This window comes from Ursus arctos, unplaced genomic scaffold, assembly GCF_023065955.2.
Source record: "Ursus arctos isolate Adak ecotype North America unplaced genomic scaffold, UrsArc2.0 scaffold_6, whole genome shotgun sequence".
In the NCBI taxonomy this organism is placed as follows: domain Eukaryota; kingdom Metazoa; phylum Chordata; class Mammalia; order Carnivora; family Ursidae; genus Ursus; species Ursus arctos.
In genome coordinates, this window is record NW_026623078.1 from 19,550,535 (window position 1) to 19,576,328 (window position 25,794).

The following is a 25,794-nucleotide window of genomic DNA, read 5'->3' on the forward strand; positions in this document are numbered from 1 at the left end:
CTACCAAGAGTTCTAGAATGGAAAAAAAAAAATTCTTGGTCTATGAAATATCTTCCCAATATTGAAAGAAAGTAAATGAAATCTTCCTAATATCAGCCGTCAAACCTCCAGATTCCCCTTTTGTTTTATGTTCTAGGTAATGGCCTCAAGTCACTGAATACTACATTCAAACTGTAAGTTAAAAATCAGCAAACAAAAATGTTAAGAAAGCAGGAGAAGGGGCACCTGGGTTAGGAGTCTGCCTTCAGCACAGGTCATAATCTCAGGGTCCTGGGATTGAGTCCCTCACCGGGATCTCTCCTCAGCGGGAGTCTTCTTCCCCCTCTCCCTCTTCCCCTCCCCCCTGCTCGTGTTCTCTCTCTGTCTCTCTCTCGATCTCTCTCAAATAAATAAAATCTTAAAAAAAAAACAACAAAAAAACCCAAAAATAAAAACAAAAACTTTCCAGTGTCTTCATGATCGTGTAGGATGGTGCTGGAGGATTCGAAAAATCTCTTCACTCTCTTAAAAACACAGTGCGATTTTCTGGATTGTCATTTTTGACCATGCAAAGTGCATGCAAACTGGACCTGGTAAGTTACTAAAATGACCGTATGGTGTTTCCGCAGCAGACATTTTGGGAAGCAGCCCTACGTAGAGGAGACATGAATGCCCAGTGTTTAAGGGCACAGGCTTTGGCAGGACAGAGCCCTGGGCTCAAAATGCAGTTCTGATGCTTGCTCCTATATAACTTTGGAAGAATTACTCTAAGCCATTAGTAAAATGAGGCTGCTAATGGCTATTTTTTTACACCACCATTGTGAACCAAAATGAGACTCTGTGTGCAAAGCATTTAGCACAGTGGCATACAGTCAGAGTTAGAAACATGGTGGCTTTTTATCATTTCAACTATTAGATTTACTGAAACCTGTGTGTTTTCTGACACTCCCAGAAGAATACAGCCATGTTCTGGGAAATAAAACTATCATACAGACTTGATAATTATGTCTCAGTTCCTTAGGTTTTTTGCAGAAGAATCAAAACTTGAGTGAACAGATACTGTGGCTTGTGAAATCAAAGAGAGATGCTGAACACTTCAAGTATGCTCTTTGCTGTCCGTCAAAGCAACATGTACAAAGAAACAGCACGGCAGATCGTAACGGAAACGTGCCCGCCTACACGCAGACATTAATGCAGCTCGGTGTACATTCTATGGCTCACGCGTGCTTCGGGGAGCACCAAATAGAAATTCCTGAAAGAGTCATGGAGGAATAAAAAGTTGCCAACTATTCATATTGGACGTGCTGCCTTCCGGAAGAAAAGAATATCAATGAAATGAAGATGCTGAAGTAGAATAGTAAGACTCAATATGGTGGAAAGTCAAGAGTCAGAAGTAATCGAGGCATTAGAAGTAAAAACAAAAAACAAAAAACAAAAACCAATAACAATACTGAACTTGGTGAAAATCTCTTCTGGTTTAACTATAAAACCCTTTGAAGGATCTAAAGCCACTTTCTGCAGCAATGACCGGACCTGTTGCTGATAGACATGACTTAGACATAATGACCCCAGTAGAATGAGCTGATCTGGTTACTCTAAAGCTGCTTCTGGTTCTAAGTACAGAGCAAAGTAAGGAGAAAGACAGACTATGATAAAGATACTGGGAGGGTTTCGGCGAGAGCGCGTGCTACTGCAACCTCCTTGTTGATAGCACCACCACTGGCCAGAGTGGGTACTTCATAAGCACGGCGCCCCATCCTTGCAATTGCGGCAAAATTCCGATTGTTACCTCAGGGACCTGATCAGGCCAGGAAAATGGCTTGCAAGGAATTCCGTGAAATACATCTTTCTGGGAGCCTAGTGGTAAACCTTTGCAAATTCGGCTTTTGGCTATCTTTCTTGCTCAAATCCTATTTTTCCACTTCCTACAACATGAGAAAGCCATTGGCCTCTATTAAGAAAAAACAAAACCGAGCAAACCAAGGCATGAAAGACCACATAAAAGGGTGAGAAGTTGCTCTTTTGAATTTTCAGAAAGTGATAAAGACGTAGCCCCAGGGGACCTACGACATACTTCCAGAGACAAGAGATGCTTTGGACCAGCTTCAGCCCTATCCCAGATAAGAAGGATGCTTGACTCCGTGATGACTTTAAGCACAGAAAATGTGACTTCCTGTGTTCGCTGTTAATGTTGATGGGTTCTTCCGTTTTTAAGTTTTGGCCTGCTTTTCACACACTGGTGAAAACAAAAGAGGTATCCGGTGCTTGAAGAAGTTTCATGGTCTATACCTCCTTGTCTAGAAAAGATGAAAATATTTTAAAGTAAATTCAAACAGTAACTTTGTAACTTTATAATTTGGTAACTGTCAAGTTACCTTCTTCCCTGATTATTTTTTAAAAATTTTTAAAAAGATTTTACTTATTTATTTGAGAGAGAGAGAGAGAGAGAGTGAGAGAGAGAGCACCAGCAGGGTGAGGGGTAGGAGGAGAAGCAGGCTTTCTGTTGAGAAAGCCCGATGTGGGGGCTCGATTTTGGGACTCCGGGATCATGACCTGAGCTGAAGGCAGACGCTTAACTGACTGAGCCACCCAGGTGCCCTTCTTCCCTGATTTAGAGTAAAAATCATTTTGACTTTTTATAATGGAGAACGTTACAACAAATGCATTTGTTATGCAATTCAGCTAAAAAGTACATACAGGAGATTTCAAACTGTGCCCCAGATTTCCTTTTTTAACCGAGAAGGTTTTGCAGAAAAATTTTTAAATCTTAAAATGTTTTTCCATGGTTTCAAAATAATAGAAATATGTATTTTTTGGTCATTTTTAGTTGAACAGGAAACTTTGCTCCAAAAAATTGGGGCAGGTTATGCCATGCTGACATGGGTCATTCTTTTGTAGTTTTATAATTTCAGGTCAATCTATGTTCATGGACTAAACTCCGTGAAGAAACGACTTCGTGGGGTACACATATAAGTGACTACAGCCCTCTTGGCCAGGCCAGCATTGGCCTCCACTCGGACTTTATGTGGTGTGTTTACACTGGGGCTCTGCATTCGCTTTGAAATAGCCTGATTGTCAAACCAGACACAAAGAGAGTTGGGGCAAGGGTAACAAGGAAGAGGCGATTACTTCTCCTTTCCTTTTGCACCAAACACATAAATAGAAAAAAGAGTAGATCTTCGTCTTCAAGAGGGGTTTAAAAATGTTTTATCCTAGGGCGCCTGGGTAGTGCAGTCGTTAAGCGTCTGCCTTCGGCTCAGGGCGTGATCCCGGTGTTCCGGGATCGAGTCCCACATCAGGCTCCTCCACTGGGAGCCTGCTTCTTCCTCTCCCACTCCCCTGCTTGTGTTCCCTCTCTCGCTGGCTGTCTCCCTCTGTCACATATATAAATAAAATCTTTAAAAAAAAAATGTTTTGTCCTTGCACAACAAAGGCACAGAGACAAAAAGACTCTTTCAAAGCACAAACTTATCTACTTAAAAAAAAAAAAAGAAATGGATGAAACTCAGTCTTAAACAGAAGTCACTGAAACTTTGGTACAATATCCAGGTGTTCAGGAGTGACAAGGATCACTGTCCTTTGTGGTTATATTTTTGCAGTCGAACATTTGCCAAAGAACAACCTTTAAGGTTCAAAATCACCGAGTGAGTTTTAAATGATTCAAATGAAAGCAATGAGTACATAACCAAACAACAGAATCGAGGAGGTCTTAAAAACAAGCAAAGTACTGAATTTGAGAGTCTACAATTAGCTGCTTATTGTTCCCTGGAATGAGATGAATCATTTCCAAAGTAATCACTGGTTTGACTGAGTGGGATTGCATTTCTTTGTTTTAAACCTGGTTTGTGCTTGTTTAGACAAGGTCTTCATTTCTTATAAATGAAGCATACTATTGTTATATGTCTGATCAAAATTCTTTTTTTTTCTAACAGCTCCTTTATCTTGTTCCCTTTCTAGTCAAGCATGTCTATTTCCCCCAAAACATTAAACTGTGATGTATTATTCTTGTCCCTCCAGACCCTTTAATGAAAGGACCAGACTCTGGCACTTACCAGCTTGGGATCTTGCCGAAGCCACTTACGACGGCTGAGACTCAAATTCCTGATCTGTTAGAGTGCCAGGCATGCATTCACTCATTCCTTTAAAGATTATGGAATGTCTACTAGATGTGGGGCATCAGGCACATAAAGATAAATAAGACACAGGCTTATATTATTATTAACTTTCGGGGCTGATGCTATGGTGGAGAGAGGCACGTGTGAATGCGCTAAGTGCCCTAAAGTCTCGTAAGTGCCTCCTACAATGAGTGGAGGTGGTGGTGATTGGCTCTATTTGGGGACAAGAGGAGCAGGGAACATTAGAGAATGCTGGCAGAGGACAGAGAATACTGTTTGCCAAAGTCCTTGGCTAATAATAATAGCGAGCAATCATGTAGCCCGTACCACGTGTTAGGCGCCGGGCTGGACGCTTGAGCACTGCATCTCATCTGAACATACACCTTTGGTACTTAGTATTATTATCCCTGAATTGTTGAGGAAATTGGGGCTGACAGAGATGAAGCAACTTGCCCAGGGTCACACACTCAAAATGACAACTTCAAGATCCTACCCCAGGCAACAAGAACCCCAGAGTCCAGGCTTTGAACGACCCAACCTCATTGTCTCCCCCTTCCTTTGCTTTGGTATTGCAAATGCTCCATCTTTGTCTGCCTCCCTGATGGTGGGGTGAGGGTGTGGGGGGGGGAGAATGGCCACGCAGGGAAGCTGCCAGGCGGAGAGAGTCAGGTTTTACCCATAAGGGGTTACTCAAAACTAAAACTAAAAACATTACGTAAATTCAGTTCCTCATTTTGGTTTGTCTCTTCCAGATGAAATTTCTTTTCTCATTTGGTTCAAACCGATGGAAAGAGACATTGGTGATTCCCCCCCACCACCTTAAGACCCAAGATGAAAAGAATTGTGGGTCACGTGATATAGGCAAATGACTCATTTTGGGGAGCGTTGAAATCAACAGACAGGCAACAAACTTTCAGCTATTGTTTAAATTCAGTCCAAAGGGATTTTCTAATCTAAGGAACTCCCATTGTTTTATTTCAGGGTCAGAATAATTTCCTACTTAGTACTCAGGGAGGTTTTCTGTGAGGTAATTTAAAAAAGAGATATGCAAATATGCTGGGGAGATTAATAGGAGGACACAGCTATGAGACACACAAAATGAAATTCTATGACAGATAATATATTTTAGTTTGATTTTCAACAACATTATATAAATGCTTTTAATTAATATTAAAACAACAATTAATGAGAAATAACCTTGTTGGTTTGATAAATGGAGTGGAGTCTTTTTCAAGGACATTTTTTTTTCTGATTCCAAATGTAATATACTTTATTGTGAATGATTTGGAAATGAAAGATAAGCACACAAAGAGATGGAAATCACCTCTTTATCTAGAAGCTCTAGAAGCTATCCTTAGGGACCTGCTGTGAACTTTGTGGAGGTCTGTCCTGCCTGGCTTGCTGGCATAATGGCACATTCTCCTTTTACTCTGTCTCTTTGCACACAGGTACATTGCCTGGCACGCCATAGATGGTCAGCATGTTTGCTATTGTTGACTTGAATTATTATATATATTACTGTTTTACAAAATTGGAATCATAAAATGTATCAGTTTTGTAGCCAGTGGGACTGATAGTATTAAAGAAATATTAATTAATCTGGGGCTCCTGGCTGGCTCAGTCAGTAGAGCGTGCCACTCTTGATCTCAGGGTGGTAAGTTCAAGCCCCATGTTGGGCATGGGGCCTACTTAAAAAAGAAAAAGAAGGTTTTAAAATAATCCAATACATTGTATTAATTGGGGTTCTTTGTATTGCAAGAGTCAGAAACTCCCACTCACTTCCTTTGAAGTCTAGGGAAAGGGTCACTTTTTTTCCATGGCCAAATCCGGGGGTTCAAAAAAAATCGTCATCACTTTCTTCCTCTCATTTTTCAGTTCGGCTTGTTTCTGTGTCTTTTGTTTGTGTATCGGATTTAGTCTCTTCCTGCTTCATACAACCTTTCTCTAAATTGCTGACAAGTGTTGCGCGGACATTCCCACCATTCATGATCAGAAGAGGAGAAAGGCTGTCTTTCCTTCTGAGTGGGACAGGCAGCAGGAGGACTCTGATTGGCCCTGCTTAAGTCACTTTTACATCCGGAACCAATCACTGGGTCCCCGGGTTTGGTATGACAGTTGGCCTGGGATCTCTTCCTCTCCCGCTGGCCACGAGTGGGGCTGTTGGTGGTCTTAAAATGAGCACGGTGGCTTCACCACCCTACAGGAGTGCAGGAATGGGGAAAGAGCTTCTGGAAAGAAACAAACCAACAAAAAGAGGAGGGCTGCTAAGTGCACCGGGCAAAGAAAATTTCAGCAACCAGAGTCGCCTCTCTCTCTTCTTAAAAAAAATACCTATTCAGCTTAGAATTAAGTATCAGATTTATATGTTTTGATATACAAAGACATCTATAGAGTGGAGGAAATAAAAAAATATATAAAATGATTTTTAATTTTTAATTAATCATTGACTGGAATATGCTTGATGATCTTTTATGGAATATTGGACAGATAGTTGATAGCACACTGAATATTTGGATCCAAACTGATTAATTGCTGAGATATCTTACTCTTTAAAATTTATATATTTTTCTTTCATTGTGCATTCCAATTGGATATTCACTATCAAATAGCATCCTTGCAAAGTCCAAACAAGAATCCTCTCCTCTCATTCTTTTCAAGATATACTCTTTGTTTTATAAACCATGTAAAATAAATACCGTTAGCATTTGTTTTTTTTGTAAAAAAACCAATTGTGTCTATTAAAGGACCATTTTAATTAGTAAGATGGGAGATACTTGCTCTTTAGGCTTCTGCCAAAAGGACTCCAAACAATGCTTATTGGATGTGTTTTAAATACACACAGAAGACCTAGAGAGCAACAATAGTGGAAAAAAACAGAGTTTTTTAAAACACTCATTAACCAGGTGCCATGGAATGTTCAGTTGATTGGTTTCATTATTATTTAAAACAATTTTTAACTGAAGTATAATTGACACACACCGTTACGTTATTTTCAGGTGCGCTGCGATCACAAGTCTACACGTTCCTGTGTGTTCTCCACATCTGTCACCATACACACTGTCCCAGCACCGCGGACTGTATTTCCTAGGCTGTACCTTCCATCCCCATGACTTACTCATTCTGTAACTGGAGGCCTGCCTCTCCCGCTCCCCTCCACCCATTTTGCCCACCTCACTTTCCCCTGAGGTTTGACAATTCGTTTGTTCTCTGTATTTATGAGTCTGTTTCTGTTTTTTTGTTGGTTTGTTCTTTTTGTTTTGTTTTGTTTTAGATTCTGCATATAAGTGAAATCACATGGGATGGTATTTGTCTTTCTCTGACTTATTTCACTTAGCATATAATACCCTCTATGTCTATCCATGTTGTTGCAAATGGCAGGATTACATTCTTTTTATGGCTCAGTAATATATATACATACATCCATGTGTATATATGTATCATACCTTCTTCATCTGTTCATCTATCGTTGGACAAATATTTAGGTTGCTCCCTTTCTTGACTATTGCAAATAATGCTGCCAATAAACATAGGGGTGCATATATCTTTCCGAATTAGTGTTTTCATTTTCTTTTGGTAAATACCTCATAGTGGAATTACTGGATCATATGGTAATTCTATTTTTAATTTTTTGAAGTACCTCCATACTGTTCTCCACAGTGGCTGCACCAGTTTACCTTCTGACCAACAGTGTACAAGGGTTTCCTTTTCTCCACATCCTCACCGACACCTGTTATTTCTCATTTTTTTAATACTGGCCATTCATTATTTTTTTTAAAACAAGATATTTGGTGTCAACATAACCAATTATCTGACTTCCTAAGGTCTTACAGTATATAATCACCTAGATCTAAAGCTATTTCCTAGTAGTGATACCAGATCTATGCACAAATATATCCAGATCTCAAAGAATTTTCACGATCTAACTTGTTCTAGGAAGTCATTTAGGCACTAAGGGGTGAGGCCTGCATTGCTCTGTGGGCACATGGGTTAGCTTTCATTCTTTATGATCTTTCAGATGTTTCCAATAAATTACTTCGTAATCCCTTATGGTCAGAACTGGCCCAAGTTGGGTCTGTTTGGTCTATCTTTATCATCTGTGTTTTTTTCTGAAATCTTTTCATCCATGTGTAGGGTTCCTTCCTCCATATTCTTTTATTCCCCCCTAACAAATGTTCTACTTTCTTCATTGTCCCAGGGTCCTGCATCGAGAGGCCCTGATGTGATACGTTACAGTAGAAATCCAGGACCCAGAGTTGAAAGTGGCACAGGATTAGTCCTCGGAAAACCACCGGTGCTCTTTCCTCTCTGCCCTGGTGCTTCCGAATCTGTTACGGTGCTTTGTTGAGGCTTGACTTTCAATAGCTTCACTGAAAACATCAATATGCTTTTCATTTTTTTGTAGTATGTCCCTCCCTCCTCACCCTCCAGCCCAGACCCTTGAAAATAAGGGTTTGCTGAATACATACCTCTCACAGCAAGCCATTTAGGTGACCCATTTTCTCACATCACAAGAGCTGACCTGGTCTCAGCATGTTGTAGGAATAGGTGATAAACTCACCGTACTGTAGTTTCTTGCTCTTTCGAGAGAGTGATGCCATGGCTCTCTCCATAGTTTTTCTGTGTTGTTCTTGGGATTCATGATGCCTTAGTGAATCATTTCTTTTTTTTTTTAAATTTCATTAGATATTGCCCAGTTTTTCCAGGATAATCCTCAGGGAGTCCTATGTCTATGCCAAGAAGATCCCATTTCCGAAGCCCATCAGGTCTCTGTAAGAATACCCCCCATCAGCTGATTCATTTGTTGCAAGGTAAGCCACAGGCTAGCCACAGAGAGAGACGGAAGAGTTTGTAGCTACATGGAACTATCTAGATAGTAACTCATGGTCGCTTTGGTGCAGACAATTTAACAGTGATTTATCATGTTATCTGTCTTGGAAAAGAGGAAGTGGAATGGACATTTTCCTTGTGGATGAACGAAATTGGCCGTTTAAGTTGTGTAACAATTACAGAACATTGATTTGGGCTCCTGTTCTGCAGCCACTAAGTGGAGGGAAAAATGTTTTGGGTGTTCTATGTCCTGCCCCTGCAAGGGTCCTGACGTCTACTTGTCAGTTAAAACTATGGTTACTGCTTCTTCCTTTAACTCTGTCTCTTCTTAGAATGGAAGCAAGTTGGAATCTCTATCCATAAATAATCTTAGGTAGGAAGTGTGAATAGAGAGGCCCAATATTACTTGAGGGTATGAGAAATGTTCACGACTCAGAGAAATAACTGTCCAAATAGAGGAAGAGAAAGGAGTTTGTTTTGTTGTGGTTACTAGAACATACTTTTTGGATCATCCCTAAGGACAGCAGTGTGGATTCGTGTCGAAAACCTTCCCTTTTCCTCCCGTATTGGTTATGTGTGGCTGTGTAACAAGCCATTCCCAGACGTGACCGTGTCTAACAACTATCATCACTGTTTCCAAGGGGCAGGAGTTCAGGAAGGCTCAGCTGGGCTGACTGCCTCGGGGTCAACCAACTGGTTGTCATCAGACAGTAGCTGGAGCTGGGACAGTGGAAGGCTGGCGAGCCGGGGCCTGTATTGATATCCCTATTTCTCTATATCCAGTCTCAGAGTCTCATCTCTGGTTTGGCCACGCAGGCTGGCTTGGCCTTCTTTGCAGAATGGCCACTTCCAGGTGGTAGAACTTACCACACAGAGACTTAGGGCTTCAGTGTGAACACTGCAGAGAACCCAGGTGAAAACCTCTTGGCTTTGATGACACAGACTTAGAGGTCCCATAGTATCATTTCTGTCAAACTCCATTGGTTGGCCAGGCACTAAGGTTGGGCCAGGTTCAAGGGGAGTTGTCAGTGATAGGAGTATCAAACGATTTGCAGACGTATTTTAAAAGTACCGCACCTCTCTCTAAGACAATGTTAATATATCCTTTGGATTTAAATCTCAATGTATGCTTTTTTAATTATCCTGATTGACCAATTGGTTTAAAGAGTTAAAAAAGGCATATCTATATATGTCTATATAAAAAAAGACATATATATGTCTATATAAAAAATACATATATATGTGTGTGTGTACACACACACACACACACACACACAGGGGAAAGTTCCACAGTAGACCAGTATATTCTGTAACATATCATGGATAATATGGAGCCTTTGTGCACATCAGATTGGCCCAATTCATGCCAAGCATTCTACAGACAGTTAATAAAGAGTAACAGAATGAATGAATGAATATATAATGAATTAGTTCACATATCTGTCATCAATCAAAAGAGCTCTTAAGCCAAATAGATTTGGAGCCAACAGAATGAATTATAACTTGGCATCTTGGGCGAGGAAATATGTTTCTAAAATATAATTAGTCTAGCATTTGTTTTGCTTTGTTTCATTCTATTTGTACATACAATTTCGTTAAAAGGCAGTTAGATATATTCAAATAACTGCCTGATTGGGTGACAGAAGACAGAGCAGAGAACATTTTTTGAAGAGCATCAGGAGGCTGCAGGTCAAGTATCTGAAAACGTGCAGGCTGCAGGGTCGGCCACGCCCTTCGGCTGCTGACGGAAGGAACACCGGAATTCTCCCAAAAAGCTGGAAGGTAATTGCCGTGGGCTCCTTAGCGCTTACCCTGGGGCTCTTCCTTACTCTGCAAAGTCAATGCCGGGGAAGAGGCCTATGCTGTTTCTGAAATTCCAGATACATCAAGTCATCATAATCATACAGTTGGAAGGACTTTTACTTCAGGTCCCCTTTTAGACCTGAGTGTCCTGGTCCTTTCCTACTTCCAGATTGGCTCTGAGTGTGCCCACCTACCTACACTCAGGGATAGGCCTGTGCAGGGGTCCTGTGCCCCCCTCCAACCCTGGGCCAGGGCCTCCCACAATGGATATTTACCACCCTATGCCCCCTCTAATGGCCCAACATTATCCTCGGGGGGAGGGGGCAGGATGTGGCTCTTCCCATCTGCAGCCCTGGGCTGGATATTCCCATAACAACAGTGTGTATACAGGGATTTTGGACCTGAGCATGTTTGTCTTTTAGGGAGTTCTGTGTGGTAACAGAGGGGAGAAGGATTCAGGATGGGGAAGAGATGGCTGAGAGCAACCCTAGCCATGGGGCAGCTGCCACAGTCCAGGCGGCAGGTGACATGGGCATGCATTAGAGAAGTGGTGATGCGGGTGATCATTGGCGAACACCAAGAGAGGTTTCCAGAAGTGTTGTGTAACTGTCCGAGCCACTTGGAGTTGAGGGGCAATATTGGGCTGGGAGCACAGTGGGGTTGAGCCCATCTGACTGCGTAGATGACAATGTGACTTCTGAAAGGAGTAGGAAGGAAGGAGCTTTAGCTGGGAGGGGAAGATAACAAGGGGTTGAGGGAAAGGGGCTCTTGGCTACAGCTTAGCCTCTGTTACCGGCAGAGAAGAAATATGGGATAGCAGAGGGCGTTCGCTTAATGCAAAGAAGTTCCTTTTCTCTGGGCTGCACAGATTGTTTCTTTAACCGTTACTTTGTGCAGAACAAGATTTAAGTGGGTTTTACCTCTTAAAATCCAGACATTTTTCCTTTTTTTCTTTCTATTTACTTATTTGAATTCAATTAGCCAACTGATAGTACATCATTAGTTTCAGGTGTAGTGTTCAATAAATTATCGGTTGCGTTCTTTGTTGTTTTTGTTTTAAAGATTTTATTTTATTTATTTGAGAGAGAGAGAGAGAGAGAGCACAAGTGGAGGTGGGAGGGGTAGAGGAAGAGGGAGAAGAGGCACCCCGCTGAGGAGGGAGCCCAATGCGGGACTTGATCCCAGGACCCTGAGATCATGCCCTGAGCCCAAGGCAGACGCTTAACTGACTGAGCCACCCAGGCACCATGACATTCTTTTTTTTCTTTTTAGATAAGGATCCCAGTCAAAGAAATGGATGAGTAAGAGAACCAAGGAGAGAACATGGGTGCTGGTGATTGATTTCTTGTGGTGGACCACACTTGTCCTCAGCCTGGAAAAATGTGAGTGACTGGTGTTTTTGGAAACTGTGTAATCTTCATTAGTAGGGGATTTCCTGAAAGTGCCTCTTACCGAGGGGCTCTTCCCCCTAAAACTCCAGGGGGCAGCTGAGTGTGAGAAGGGGTAATTTGATTGCCGCAGTGACAGGGTGGGGGTGTCTCTGGCTGGTACGTCTCCGGTGGAGCTCATGAACGCCGAGTGTTTGGCTGTGTCTGCACACTCATACCAAAAAGAGCTGTACCGCCCTCGGAATGCCAGTAGCACCTGCACCGAGAAAAAGTGTCAAAATGCATTTATCTTTTAGGACGTGGACGTGGTCATTCTTTGACTTTCAGTTACTTGGAGATTTATTTTGTCCTTTGTTTCGGGAGGTCCCACCTTCTTGCCTGGGGTCCTTCGGAGAGGAGGTGGGAACTTGGCTGGGAGGGGCTGTTGGTGGTGACAAAACATGACACTGGAGTTGGGGTCGATGGCAGAGGGAGCCTGGAGCCAGAGCCTCAGGACTGTTCTCCTTGGGGCCAGGCCTAAAAAGGTGTGCTGGAAAGTTCCAGAAGCCCGAGAAGCACAAGCCTGAAACAACTGGGGCACAGGAGGAGGGCCAAGGCTGGCTACAGGGGGCCGACTTTTGGTGCTGGTAGCTACCTGCCCCCAAGGAGCGGTTGCTCCAGGTTTCACACAAGAGAAGTGAGAACCCCTGTCCGTGTCCTTCCTTCCACCAGAGACATCAGAGTTCTTGTAGCACTTGCCTTTCTGTGCTGCAAGACTCAGGCCTACTTGTCAGTCTTTATCAGGGGAACAACTTGTCCCCTGGGATTACTGAGTACTGGGGCCTCCGTGACTGATTCCCAGCAGTCCCGGGGGCTAGAGGTGCTCAACCAGCAGGAAGCCTCAGATGCCCTGCGGTCATGCTGTGGGGCTGGGTTAGCTGCTGTGTGGCGTGGCAAGGGGCTCCAGCGTCCCCGCTGGAACATGATGCCTGACTCCCACAAGTAAAATGATACCGGAGCGGTGGCTTAGAAGGCACACAGAGTGTCATTAGCACAAGGTGACGCAGGGCATTTGGTTTCACCTACCAGGGGTGAGGCATGATCCTGCCACTGTATTCAGCCAGGCGTGAGATGAAGCTTTTGTGGGGTGGGCCTCAAGCAGAACAGGCCTTCCTTTCTGCAAAGGCTCGAGTGACATCTGTCTTTTAAGGAAAAGCAGTGACACTCTGAATTGGAGGAATTCAGCCCACGTTGGAGTCTAGCAAGAACTAGTGTACTTCTATTGCACCGTGGGGGAAGTTCTACCAGCCCAGAGGTTAGAGTGCTTATGAATGTCTGGAGTGTGAACCAAGGCCCAGATGCTGTGCTTGGTTCTGGGGACACCAAGAGATATTGCTCGCAGGAGCCCTAAGCCCGGAGGGAAGGTAGACAGGAAAGCAAGTCATTTCAGTGGAGTTGAATACATGGCCATTAGAGATAGATGTGAGAAGATATGGAGGTGGCACGAAGGAAGGAACCATCAGCTTGTACAGGAGGATAGAGGGGCCAGGGCCAGGGACATCTCAGAAGACACTTGAGTGCTGAGTGGGGCTTGAAGTGGAGAAGGCCAAGTGGACAGAAGGGCACAGAAGTACAGGGAGATGGCAAGGCATATACAAAGGCATGACTGTATAGAAGAAAACGTTTCCTGAAGTTGCAAGTAGTTCTTTATAACTGGCTGGAGAGGGTAAGGTGGGAGCAGCAGGACCCAGGTTGTCAGCCGGGGGCCTGGTCATGGAGGAGCTTTCGTACCACACTAAGAAGACTTGATGTCATCCTGTGAATGAAACAACGTTCTGAAGGGCTTTAGGTTGAGGGATGACGTAATGGTAGCTATGTGTCTGCCAGAGGAAGTTACTCTGCCAAAATATGTTGGATGGATTGGGAAGGGGCAAGATTGGAATTTGTGAGGCCAGTTTTAAGAGATCATTGCAATGGGGAGTCTTAGTGATGAAGGTTGGGATTAAGGCACCGGTCATGGGGATGGTTCAAGGGCACGTCTATGATACACAAGAGCTGGACATAATAGGGTCTCTTGGTTGGCTACGGAATACAGGGGAGAGAGGAGACAATGATGGCTTTAGAATTCTAAATTGGGTGACCAGGTGCTTCATGGTGTTAACGAGAAGGGTAAGGTATATAGAAGCTTTGTGTTTTTGGTTGAGGTGGTTGGGTTTGGGAGGGCCTGGAGGGGGAGAAAGAAAGGTAGAGGTAATGAGTTCAGTTGACCGTAGTGTTAGACAGTGTGCATTTGAGGTGTTTATGAGATGTTTAGGTGGAGATGTCCAGCAGGTGGCTGGGTATATAATAGAGTTACCTGTCATTAGCATAGTGAATGTATGCAGATCCAGGTACACAGCAAATAGATACGTTGTCCAAGCCCTTATCCCCTCCCAAAGCCCTGTGATTTGTCTTGGGATCAAGAGTGGAGCATGTGATTTAAGCCTAATGTGAATTGCTTTTTCCTGTCCATGAAATAATAATTGGCTTGGGGCGAGCACTTGATTCAATTTGTGTCAATGAGAAGCAATCCAAAACAATGATATTTATGCTGGGAATCCTGGGAAAAATTCTAACATTAGAATTTTCCAGGGCCATAGCTTCAGCATCTTTTGACCCACATGAAGAGGATTTTTGATAATAGAGAATATGTGAAGGAGCAAGGGAGAGAGAAGTGAGGGCAAGAGAAAGGAGAGATTAAGAAGGAAAACATGGTTTGAGTGACATTATTTGAGCCCTGATCAAGCCAGGTCTGGACTTCTCACTTTTGGAACCAATACATGTATTTTTATTTTTCTTAAGTCAATCAAAGCCAGGCTTTCTGTCACTTACACCAAATGGGTCCTCACCCATCTAGAAGCCTCTGGAAGTTTCTGCAAGTGCAAAATCAGCAAGCAGAAGCTGAAGGATGGTGTGTTAACAATGCATTCTGCAAAAGAAAAGTAAGTCCAGTAGAGAAGGAGATGTTGTGTTGACTATCATCAATTACAAGATGAAGCCCTTCAGGACAGTCAGAGAGAGCTCCATACTGGGCTCTTACTCCCCTGGGCTCTGCTAGCTGACTCTCTGGCTGTGACCTCTCTGGTGGTTCTCAAAGTATGAACCCCAGACCAACAGCAGCTGCATTGCTTGGCAATCAGTTAAAAATCAAAATTCTTGGGTTTCTCCAGGCCTACCTACTGAATCCGAAACTGGGGATCATGGGACCCACAAATCTGTATTGTAATAACCCTTCAAGGGATTGTGATATACACCAAAGTTTGAGGACCTCTGCTCCTAGACTGTGTCCAACTATCATCAAGTACAGCTTTGCTGGAGGGCCATATAGGGTGCATGTGGAATTTGGTGGATCTTCTTGTCAAGGGAGACTTGAGATGTGACTTCCCCGCTGAAACGGCACATTCCAAATCCTAGCTCTAAATACCTTGTTCACAGGCTCACTGCAACACCAGGATTTTGTGAGCTAAGTTGAGACACAGGTCTGGGTTTTTCTGGACCAAAGTGCAGGGATTTTGAGGTCAGATTTCTTTTCTGGAGATTGTAATGGTCGATCAGATCTCCTTAGTTGCCACTGTTTAATCCTACTGATGCCTAATGAAGTGTGACACTTCAGGACAAAGTGTGATAAATGAGGCAGCGTCATGGGGCACCTGGGTGGCTCAGCTGGTTGAGCATCTGACTTCGGCTCAGGGTCCAGGGATTGAGCCCTGTGCTGGGGGCCCGCGCTCAGCGGAGGGGTCTGCTTATCCCTCTGCCCCGCCCCGCCCCTGGCTCATGGGCTCATAAATAAATAAATAAATAAATAGGCAGTGTCCCAGGTCTCCAAGGAAAATGGAGAGTATGAACATGGATGTCTTCTATGGACGATGGGAAATGAAACTCTTCAATGGCAGGTCCTCATTCTACTGACGGCTTGTCCATAGCTGAGAGCTGTAAAGTGGTCTGAATGCTAGGGGACCCTGAGTATTCCATGGGACACGTTTCGGAGATGGAGAAATCCAGCACTCTCCATTGAGATGGAAAGGAGTGTGAGCTTTAAGAAGGGCTAGACTGCTTTATTCAGAAGTGGGAGGTCTGTACCTGTCTGCCCGCAGTATTTTTGCCTTTCTTCTCTGAGAAGAGCAAACGTGAACGTAATGGGAAAATATGGGCTTGGTCATGATGGAGCTTGATTTGGAATCTTAGGGCTCTCGCTTAGCTATTGTGTGACCTCAGGTGTGGAACCCAAACTGTCTGAGCCTCAATTTCCCGTTGAGAAAATGAAGGTCAATAATCCTTCATGGTCGTCATGAGGTGTAGAAGGACTATGAGAAGGACTTGGCACATACGATGTTCCCCTGTCTAATCCCCTCTATTAAGCTCCCACAGTGTCATCTGTCCCTATGTACCTAGTGTCCTCATATAGCTCTCCTGGGCCTCAAGTGCCCTACTCCTGCCAGATCTGTCCTCTGCCAAGTTCCCAAGTCTCCAGGATGATTTTCTCCTCCTCCAAAAATAACTTTCCTTTTCAAAGGCAGCTAGGTTTGCCGTTGTCATCATACAAAGAGAACATGCAGTGAACGTGTGGCGAGTTCCAGCGATGCTAACCAGGAACTGTGTTAGCTCTAGGGGATAGAAAGGTCAATCCGACAGTCCTGGAATTCAAGAAGCTCAGACTCCAAGAGCAGCCAGACACCTAAGCAGACAATTCAACTCTCGAAGGAGATGAGGCCTCCAGGAAGGCTTGAATCTTAACAGATTCAGAAGCAGGAGGCAGGAGAGGGTCTGTTAGGTCAGGGGACTGGCATTACCCATGCCAGAGATCAGTCACGGGGTAGGCATGGGAGAACCCCAGGCAGTTAACCCTGCTGGTTTCTACGGTTTGAGAAGATGCTTGAAAAGGAAGTTGAGAGGTAAGCAGAGGCCCACTAATTTTATCCAAGGGATGGGGAGCCCCTAAGAGTGTTCACTTAAGGCGGGGAGTGGCAGATGACATTTCACTCAATTTCTAGCTACAATTTCTTGAGTGCTCACCCCGCTGCCAGGCACTGTATGAGGGACTGTATGCTAGAGGACTGATTTGGTGTGGATTTCTTTGGCGCTGAGTGCTGGAAGGAGGCGGGCAGGGAGAGCTGCAGGTGTGGGGACCAGTCAGAAGCAGTTCTGATGGGATGTGGGGGGGAAGGGGATGGGAGAGAAGTGGGGTGCCCTGTGGAGACAGTGCCACAAACGCCGCCTGAGAAGGCAGGAGGGCCGCAGGCTAGAACGGAGCGCTCCACAGGAGTCCCAGCTGGGGGGCAGAGGGTAGTGGAACCCCGGACCCTGAACCTGGAGATGCCTGTATGTGCCCCAGGCGTGGCCTCTCTACTACCAGGTGTTGTCTCGCTCTTTCCTGGTAGGAAACCTCTCCCCTTCGTACACATCTTGGTTCCACTCGCCCAGCTTTTTCCGGGAGGAAAGGCAGGAAGCGGCCACGCTGCGGACAGAGCAGCCGAGCAGCCGAGCATCTATCCAGTGGGGTCCGGATGCCCTCAGAGGCAGTGAATTTCGGTTGTGCGGCTTTTGTACAAGGACACAGGCCCCAACGCGGTCTCTCCTCTACGAGCGTGGGTCTCAGTTCCCGGGCGCCGCCGGAACGCCGGCGTCCAGCAGGGGGCAGCATTGAGACACCAACGAGGAGAGAGCCCGGAACCGGGAGGCGCAGCCGCAGCATCCAAGCTCGTCAGAGGCTCTAACCTTTCAAGCCATTCCCCGGGGAGCCCTTCCTGCCCTGTGAGGGCTGCCCGAAAATGAGCAGGTGATAAGAATGAAATATTAAGCAATTCCCTTCTGCAGAATGAAAATGAGTTGTCATTTAGCATATTATCAGTTGATGACACCTTCTTCCAGCTTAAAGGTGGTTTGGTTAAGTGCAGGAGCCAGGTGAAGGCGTTTGCCATGGTACCCACCCCAGAACACCCAGCATGTGTGTGGGCGCCGCTAGCAGCGGGAGGGGGGCGCCTGAAAGCTGAAGGCTGGAAGCCGACGGGGACTGAGCACCGGGGCCTGTGCAGGAGAGAAGGGATGCAGATGTATGAAGGGTGCTGAGGCTGCAGGCACGTTTCCAGCTGTGATCCGGTGGAAGGAGGCATGGCCTCACAGCACGATGAAGGAAGCTTAGAAGGCAGAAGGTGATGGGAGGCAGGCAGGCGGCTCTTCCCATCAGCGACAGATGTCTCCTTCCATATTGATTTTGTTGATCTACGGGGAGAAATGTTTAGCATTTTCTTTGTTCTCCATCATCTCCATTGACCTGCCATTCCTTTGCCTGCTCCTCAGTTGAGCTGTGCAGACACCTGGGCATACCCTCAGCCTTGAAAATGGCCCTGAATCCCCTCCTGTTTGATCCGAAGGGTGGGATCCTTTTTGCCTTTCCCATTTTCTGTGTTTTCCTACTGTGGATGCTGAGTCAATGTTCCGAAATCTGAACTGGCCCTCTGCAGAGTTCTTACAGAAGACATGGTCCACAAGCTGTCAACATTAAATCACTTTAAAGGGGCACGTTTACAGGGACCAAGAAGAGACGAGTAAGCCCAGTTGGACAAAGTGGGTAAAACTCTTTGAGGTCCTCTTCCTTTAGCCCAATGAAATGATAATTCTATCCTTGGGCAAAGGTTCTTTGTTGCTACAACAAACCGGAATCTTTGCTGCTCCCCAGTGAGCTTTATTTCTCTGCAGATGCTTCCGATCATTTCTTCTGGATAATTACCCTCAAATCCCCAATTTTACCCATACACCTGGTCTTGTTGTAAATGAGAGCCCTCTTGTTTGAGAATCATGAGGACCATAAAAAGCTGCTGCTAAGTGATTTGGACGTGGAGCCAAGTATTTCCTCGGTCCTTTTAAGAAGTGATATGTTTGGCTGGTCAAATCAAATCCCTCCCTGGTACAGGCAAAGGCAATGTTTGTAACTAACCTAAGAACCCAGAGCAGATTTAGGAATACGCACCTTAATTTTTTTCTTTGAATTAAAATATCTTGAAAAGTCTTCCTGTTGTGTCAAAATGTGTTTGCAGTGAGTCATGAGAGCGGTGGGACGTCCAGTGACTCAGGCGACTCTCTCCTTGTCACCAAGGGAACTGGTGTTTGCGATCAGAAGAAACGGGGTTTAAAACCCAGCTCAGCCTTTACTTATTTCATTCTTTCACCTATTTGAGCTCATCTCTGCTCCTGTTCTCCCAAAGGTAAAAATGAGGAATAATAACAGTTGTCTCGGGGCATCTGGGTGGCTCAGTCGGTTAAGGGTCTGCCTTCAGTGTGGGGCTCCCTGCTCAGTGGGGAGTCTGCTTCTCCCTCTGCCCCTCCCCCTGCTTGTGCTCTCGCTGTCTCGCTCTCAAATAAATAAATAAATAATCTTTAAAAAGAAACAAACGTTGTTTCATCATGTATATAAAGTACAATACTGTAAAATGCCTGAACCATGGTAGGTGATCCGTATTATCAGCAACCCCCTTTCCTTCTTTTCCTTCTTTCTCTCGTCCAAAGGAGCACAGATGAACACTCAGACAAGGGGAGCCTTACCTTCTAACCTCAGTTATATATAAACTCACTTAAGGGAAATCACAGCATTAAGAAAATGACATATATGTATACATATTTCTATATTTATCTATATGTTGAATACTGGTCAACTAGCCAGTATTTTGGCACACATACACATATTTATACACATAGACCAACAGCTTTCTCTGTCCCTCTCTCTCTCTTTCTCTTGAAGATATAGTTGATCCTTGAGCAACATGGGGGTTATGGGCATCCCCCCCCCGCCACCTCTCTTGTGGAGTCAAAGATCTGCATATAACTCTCAACTGTCCAAAAACTTAACTACTAAGAGCTGCTGGCTGGAAACATTACTCGTAAACAGTCAATTAACACATATTTTGTGTAGGTCTTATAGGCTGTATTACAATAAAGTCAGCTAGAAAAAGAAAGTTATTAAGAAAATACATAAAGAAAAGAAATACTTAAGGAAGAGAAAGTACTATAATGTATTTACTGAGAAAAAAATCTGCATATAAGTGGACCCACGCAGTTCAAACCATGTTGTTCAATGGTTGACCGTACATAAAAAAGGTATTAGATGAGGAGACCACAATCCAATTCCGCAAAGCTCTTTCGTGAAGCCCCAGTTACCAAGAATCCTTCATTTATTTACTTATTTTAATTAGTTACCTTTGTGCAGAATATCAGGACTGGATGAGGCTTGGTTCATCTCCTTCCACGCCCCACTGGATAATTTTGGATACACTTGATATGTTTGGTGCTTGCTTCCCTCCACAGTATGGGATGGGTGGTTGTCCAGTCCTGCTAGCCGCAGAGAGAGCCCAGTCCCTCATGTGATGGTTGTAGAAAGTCTGTCTCTGTTCTCAGCTGAGCTTCTGGAAGACCCCTGATTGCAGGGGGCCATCTTCCCTTACTCCTTTTCGCTAGGTTAGGTCTTGCCAATTTCCTCAAGAGTCTCTCATACGGTGTGGTTTCTCATGTGACTAGTCTGACTCTGGATCCTAACCCCTCGTGAAACTGTTTGTAACTCACACGACAGCTGGGACGCAGTCTGCCATAAGCAAATAGCCCTCACTGGAGTCTCACTGGCTGATTGAGAACCATCACCAGGAAATCAGGGAGGGAAGAATCTTGCCTGTTTCTTGCCATCACAAACTATATGGAGGCAAGTGTATGAAGTTTATCCTGCTCAGAGATATGTTTCCTTTCCTCTTCCTGGCCAGTCCTTTATGGAGGGTCTGGCTTTCAGGGGAGCTGTTGAAGCCAAGGGAAGCAGGGCTCTTACACTTGGTTTCTCAACTTTAACTTTCGAGAATAAAACTGTAATTAGTGTTGGAAAGGGGGAGACTGATACCTTCTTTAATGCCCAGAGGGATGGTTCCTTTCTGCTCATTCTCATCTAGCGATACGTCCATAGAAGTGAGTCCATCTTTCACTTCTCTTAGATGTTTTTGAATGGACATGCTTTTATTACAAGGAGGGCAATGCGATTATTGACCTGAGCAAATTAAGCTGAAGAGCTGAACTAGTTTACCAAAGGACCCAAATTAGTAACATTTTTTTTTGGTTTGAATTACCTAAACTGGATGAGTTAATTTTTTCTCTCTTCAGCTCTTCAGGTAATATCAATTCTCAGCTTCACTTTGTGTGTGCTCATGATCTCGAGATTTGAGCTAGTCTGAAATCCTCAAACAGAAAGAAACAAGGGAAAGACCCATCACAGTCACAGGACAAACCAGAAACCATAATCTCAATTTTGAATAAAAGAGATTTAAAATAAATCCACCCACTGATGTGAAAACATTAGGGTTGGCATGCAGTCGGTTTTCTGAAATAAGGAAAGGTGGCTCTTGAAATCTGGTGAGTACAAAGTTCTGCTGTATCATTGACATCTCAGAACTAGGTTTAAACCTGTAGCTACAGGCATGTTTGGACCAGATGAAGAGGGGCCCTCAGCTTGCTGACTGGGGTCCAGGCTAGTCCTGTGGGGGCCAGGCTATGCTCCCTGTCCTTCCATTCTCCTGCCATCTCACCTGTCTCCAGCCTTCTCGGTTACTGACCTGTCCCTTCTGGCAAGGTATGCAAGTGCCCACAGCTGGATATTGGCAGGTGATGTTACCTTTCCCTTACGTGGCACGTAACGTAGCTGGCTAGAGTGCCTCTTCATAAGAAACCTGTCAAGTAGGTATTGTAAATACCTACTTTAGGGCGCCTGGGTGGCTCAGTCGTTAAGCGTCTGCCTTCAGCTCAGGGCGTGATCCCGGCGTTCTGGGATCAAGCCCCGCATCGGGCTCCTCTGCTTGGAGCCTGCTTCTTCCTCTCACTACCCCTGCTTGTGTTCCCTGTCTCGCTGGCTGTCTGTCAAATAAATAAATAAAATCTTAAAAAAAAAAAAAACAAAACCTACTTTAAAATGGGGGAAACTGAGGCACAGAATGGTTGAATGAGTAGCTTAAATTCCTGTCCTGGGTCGTGGAAGGGCTTCTGATTTAAGTATAAGGTGCTTTTCCCTCAACAAGTTTCTCAGCCCTATTGCTAATATTGTACAATTCAAAAACGCTTCTTTTGCATCTCATGATGAGTTTCAGCAATGCTCTGCTTGGTTGTTTATGCATGAAGGCCATCATCGGCATCCACATCTGTTCTTAAATCCTTGTTTTCTTGCAATATGCTGTTATATTGAAAAAAATATGCATGATAGTTGATTTTTATTAGCTAAATTCTGTATGTGAAATACATTTTTTTTTTAAAAAGAGGAAATAGCATCACTCTATGTAAGGTAAGTAAATAAATATCCCCATGGAAATCTATGAACCTGATGTTCCAAGATTAACCCCCATTTAATAAGAATTAAATTACATTCTAGCTGCCATAGAAGAGGGGGAAGGGGAACCTAAATGATAGTGGCAGTCAGGAAAAAACTTCTGATAAAGGACTCTGAAGAATGAGGGAGACTTTCCCTGGAAACATGAGACGTGTCTGAACTCTGTCCACCATACCCTGAAAGGCATTCTGTGAAGGCCTTCCTGTTAGAGAGGGTGCATACTCCCCATAGTGTCCCCATTTGTTTATGGCTTGAGGCAATCACATGATGTGGTGGAATATGTCAGAAAGACTGTCCCTGAAGGTTCACAACCTCAGCAGATAAAATATCAGTGCTGGTGCAGAATCAAATGAAGAAGAAGAAGGACAGCAAAGGAGAAGCATCACGGAACCCTAGGTGCCCTCAGGACCACGGCTGGCCAACCATCACCAGCCAGCAGTTTCATGTAACCTTATTTGTGGTTTGCTCTGTCTGCATACACATGCATGTAGACAATATATGTTTGCATTGTCAAGTGTGCACTCGATGTACTTCATGGCATGCTCTGAACTTGGTTCTTAACACCAACATGATTGTGGAGTCTTTATAAAGTCTTGAGTTAAAAGCACCCTTCAGGTCTTATTTTGGGGACATATCTAATTCGGGATAGCTTCAACCCATATTTGAGCTGACCAGATTGATCATCAGGACAGCAGAGACCCTGGAAGAAGGGTGACTGAAATAGGACCTCCTTCTTTTGAGAATGTCCCTTTTACAAGATGGGGAGTTTCCCAGTGAAGATTAAAAGATAGAAACACAAGGGGCATTGTATGTCCATGTTGGACCTTCCAGTCTGAGAGAGGAAGTGAATCATGTGTCCCCAAGGCAAACCACGAAACTGGCTTACGGGAAAGATCTAATCTTGAAATATCCAGACCTCAGCCTGAAGCCCCTTTCAATGAAAACAGAGCAGCCAACAGATCTTTTCATTTGTTTTGGTGCATTTCTAGGAGGTCAGGAGAAGCAACAAAAGTATTGCTACTATGGAAATGGTTCAGATCAGCAAAGGCGACACTTAATAATTTTAAAAACTTGTGTGCAATTGAGAATGTCATCTGAGCCATAAAGACACTTCTGAGCATACTCGTTAGATTAGGCACATACAAATTTAGAAATTCAATTTTCAAAATATATTAGAGATAGGTGTAAAATCATTTATTTCTTATATGGACTCCCCTTCTACCACTTTCTGCTTTAACTTCTGGAAACTTTATATCCTCAAATAAAAGGTATGAACAACAACAACAAAAAAACACAATAATACATGAAAAGCAAAAAATGGAGACGTGCTCAATTCTCGTTTCCTACTTAAATTTTTTTTTCAGGAAAGAAAGTATTATTGGAAATGGTAGTACTGACTACCAGAGAAGGGACCCAACATTAGGTTAATGATTGTAAAAGCGAGCCTATTATGGTTTATAAGTTTTTAAGTCTTTGGCCCAAATGGATTATATTTTAGGAAAAACTTTATATAAAAATTTATGTATATGTATATGTATATACACATACATATTATATATATGTACATACTGTACATAAAACTGATATATTCAATTGTAGCAGCATGGTCAGAAACCTCTGGTACTTCCTGGAACGTAATTCAGGGACCAAATAGTAACGTTGAAATGTTTGAAAGAGAGAAATCACCCTAAACTGGTGAGCCTATATATACATGAGGCAAGACTTAGAACACATTTTTATTTATTTATTTATTTATTTATTTATTTATTTATTTATTTTAAAGATTTTATTTATTTATTTGACAGAGAGAGAGAGAGACAGCGAGAGAGGGAACACAAGCAGGGGGAGTGGGAGAGGAAGAAGCAGGCTCCCAGCAGAGGAGCCTGATGTGGGGCTCGATCCCATAACGCCAGGATCACGCCCTGAGCCGAAGGCAGACGCTTAACGACTGCGCCACCCAGGCGCCCCTAGAACACATTTTTAGATCATAGTTTCAAAAAGGGAGTTTTGGGTGCTCAAAGTCAGGAGCAGGGAACGACAGGATTTACTAAGACTGTCATGTCACGCTAACCTCCTTTCTTTGTTTGTTGGGTTATGAATGAATGTATATGGTGTATTTGGGTTGCGGCAGGTGTTTGACTGGCTCATAATATTGTTAGATGGAATGCTAACTGCTTGAATGCCCATACTCCTTTCCTGTCTCAGCCTGGGAAATGCTTCGATATGACTTGAACCTGGATGTTGGCGGCAAGCTTATCAAATCTGTGAGTGGTATGCAGAAGCACAGTTAAAATTCTAAACAACAATCTCTGCTGTACAAAAAAAAGAAAATATTAACAGATGGCAAGACGGCTTCAAGAGAAACAAGGTGAGACCCAGGTCCTTGTGTTACCTACTCCTTCCCACCCATAATTACAAAATTATAGGATACAAATGATGAAGTTTAGCAATAGCAAGTGTGACAGGCGTATTTTTTATAGTTGGCTAAGAGCTTAATAAAGGGAAAGTTAATGAAATACAAGTTTTTAAAGTCTATCGCAACTTTGGCATCCAATGTCTAGGAGCACAGCAGTCCAGTTAACAGAAGTGTGGTGTCTAGAGTAAGGGAGCTAGCTCCGGGAGCCATCTTTTCTATGTTGGTCAGACTGAATGGAGAGTGCTCTACCCAGTTTTGAACACTGTATTTTCAGAGAAGCACTGACAAATAGGTATACATGTTTGAAACGACTAAAGAATATAGATGTTCAACCAAGAGGTGAGGAGACATTTGTGTTAGCGTGCCTGCACCTGCGTGGATGCATGTGTCATGATGTCTGCTTTCAAGTAAGGGAGGAAGCTGTGGAAGGAGGACTGGAAATCTGCTGTGCGAGTCCAGGGACATTCAAGTTGTGGCTCAAATGTCACCTTTTCGGGTGCTCAGTGGAGCCTTTACATCCCCTTATAGAAAGCAGCCTGTCCTTGTCAGCACCCACTATCTCGTTATCCTGTTTAATTTCCTCCATGACACTAACAGTAGTTGAAGTTTGTGTTCATTTGTTTTCTTCTCTATTTTTCTGTCTTTACCCACTACAATATAACCTCCATGAGGCAAAGGCCTTTCTTTCTCATTCAGTGCTGTTTCTCAGTTGCCCAAGCCAATATGTAGCACTGAGTAGGTACTTAACAAATAAGGGAAGGAAGGAAGGAAGGAAGGAAGGAAGGAAGGAAGGAAGGAAGGAAGGAAGGAAGGGAGGGAGGGAGGAGGAAGAAAATTGTGAATGAATTCCAATGGGCAAAAGTAGTTGTAGTGAATAGTGCTATGAGAAAACTAATTTTAATT

The 25,794-nt window shown here is 43.8% G+C and overlaps 1 long non-coding RNA gene across 6 annotated transcripts in view; it reads left to right on the forward strand.

Moving 5' to 3' along the window:
* The window catches only part of LOC113268068 (uncharacterized), a 107,108-nt gene that overhangs the window by 52,538 nt on the left and 28,776 nt on the right, over positions 1–25,794 (forward strand). For 3 of the 6 annotated variants that reach the window (XR_007188061.2, XR_006411404.3, XR_008957785.1), the window contains exons 2-6: positions 8,778–8,902; positions 10,524–10,703; positions 11,997–12,106; positions 19,165–19,332; positions 24,681–24,843. This is a non-coding gene — a long non-coding RNA (uncharacterized LOC113268068). Of the gene's footprint in view, positions 1–136; positions 174–8,777; positions 8,903–10,523; positions 10,704–11,996; positions 12,107–19,164; positions 19,333–24,680; positions 24,844–25,794 lie in introns of all 6 variants that reach the window. The other 3 variants (XR_008957788.1, XR_008957787.1, XR_008957786.1) reach the window with 2 other exon arrangements.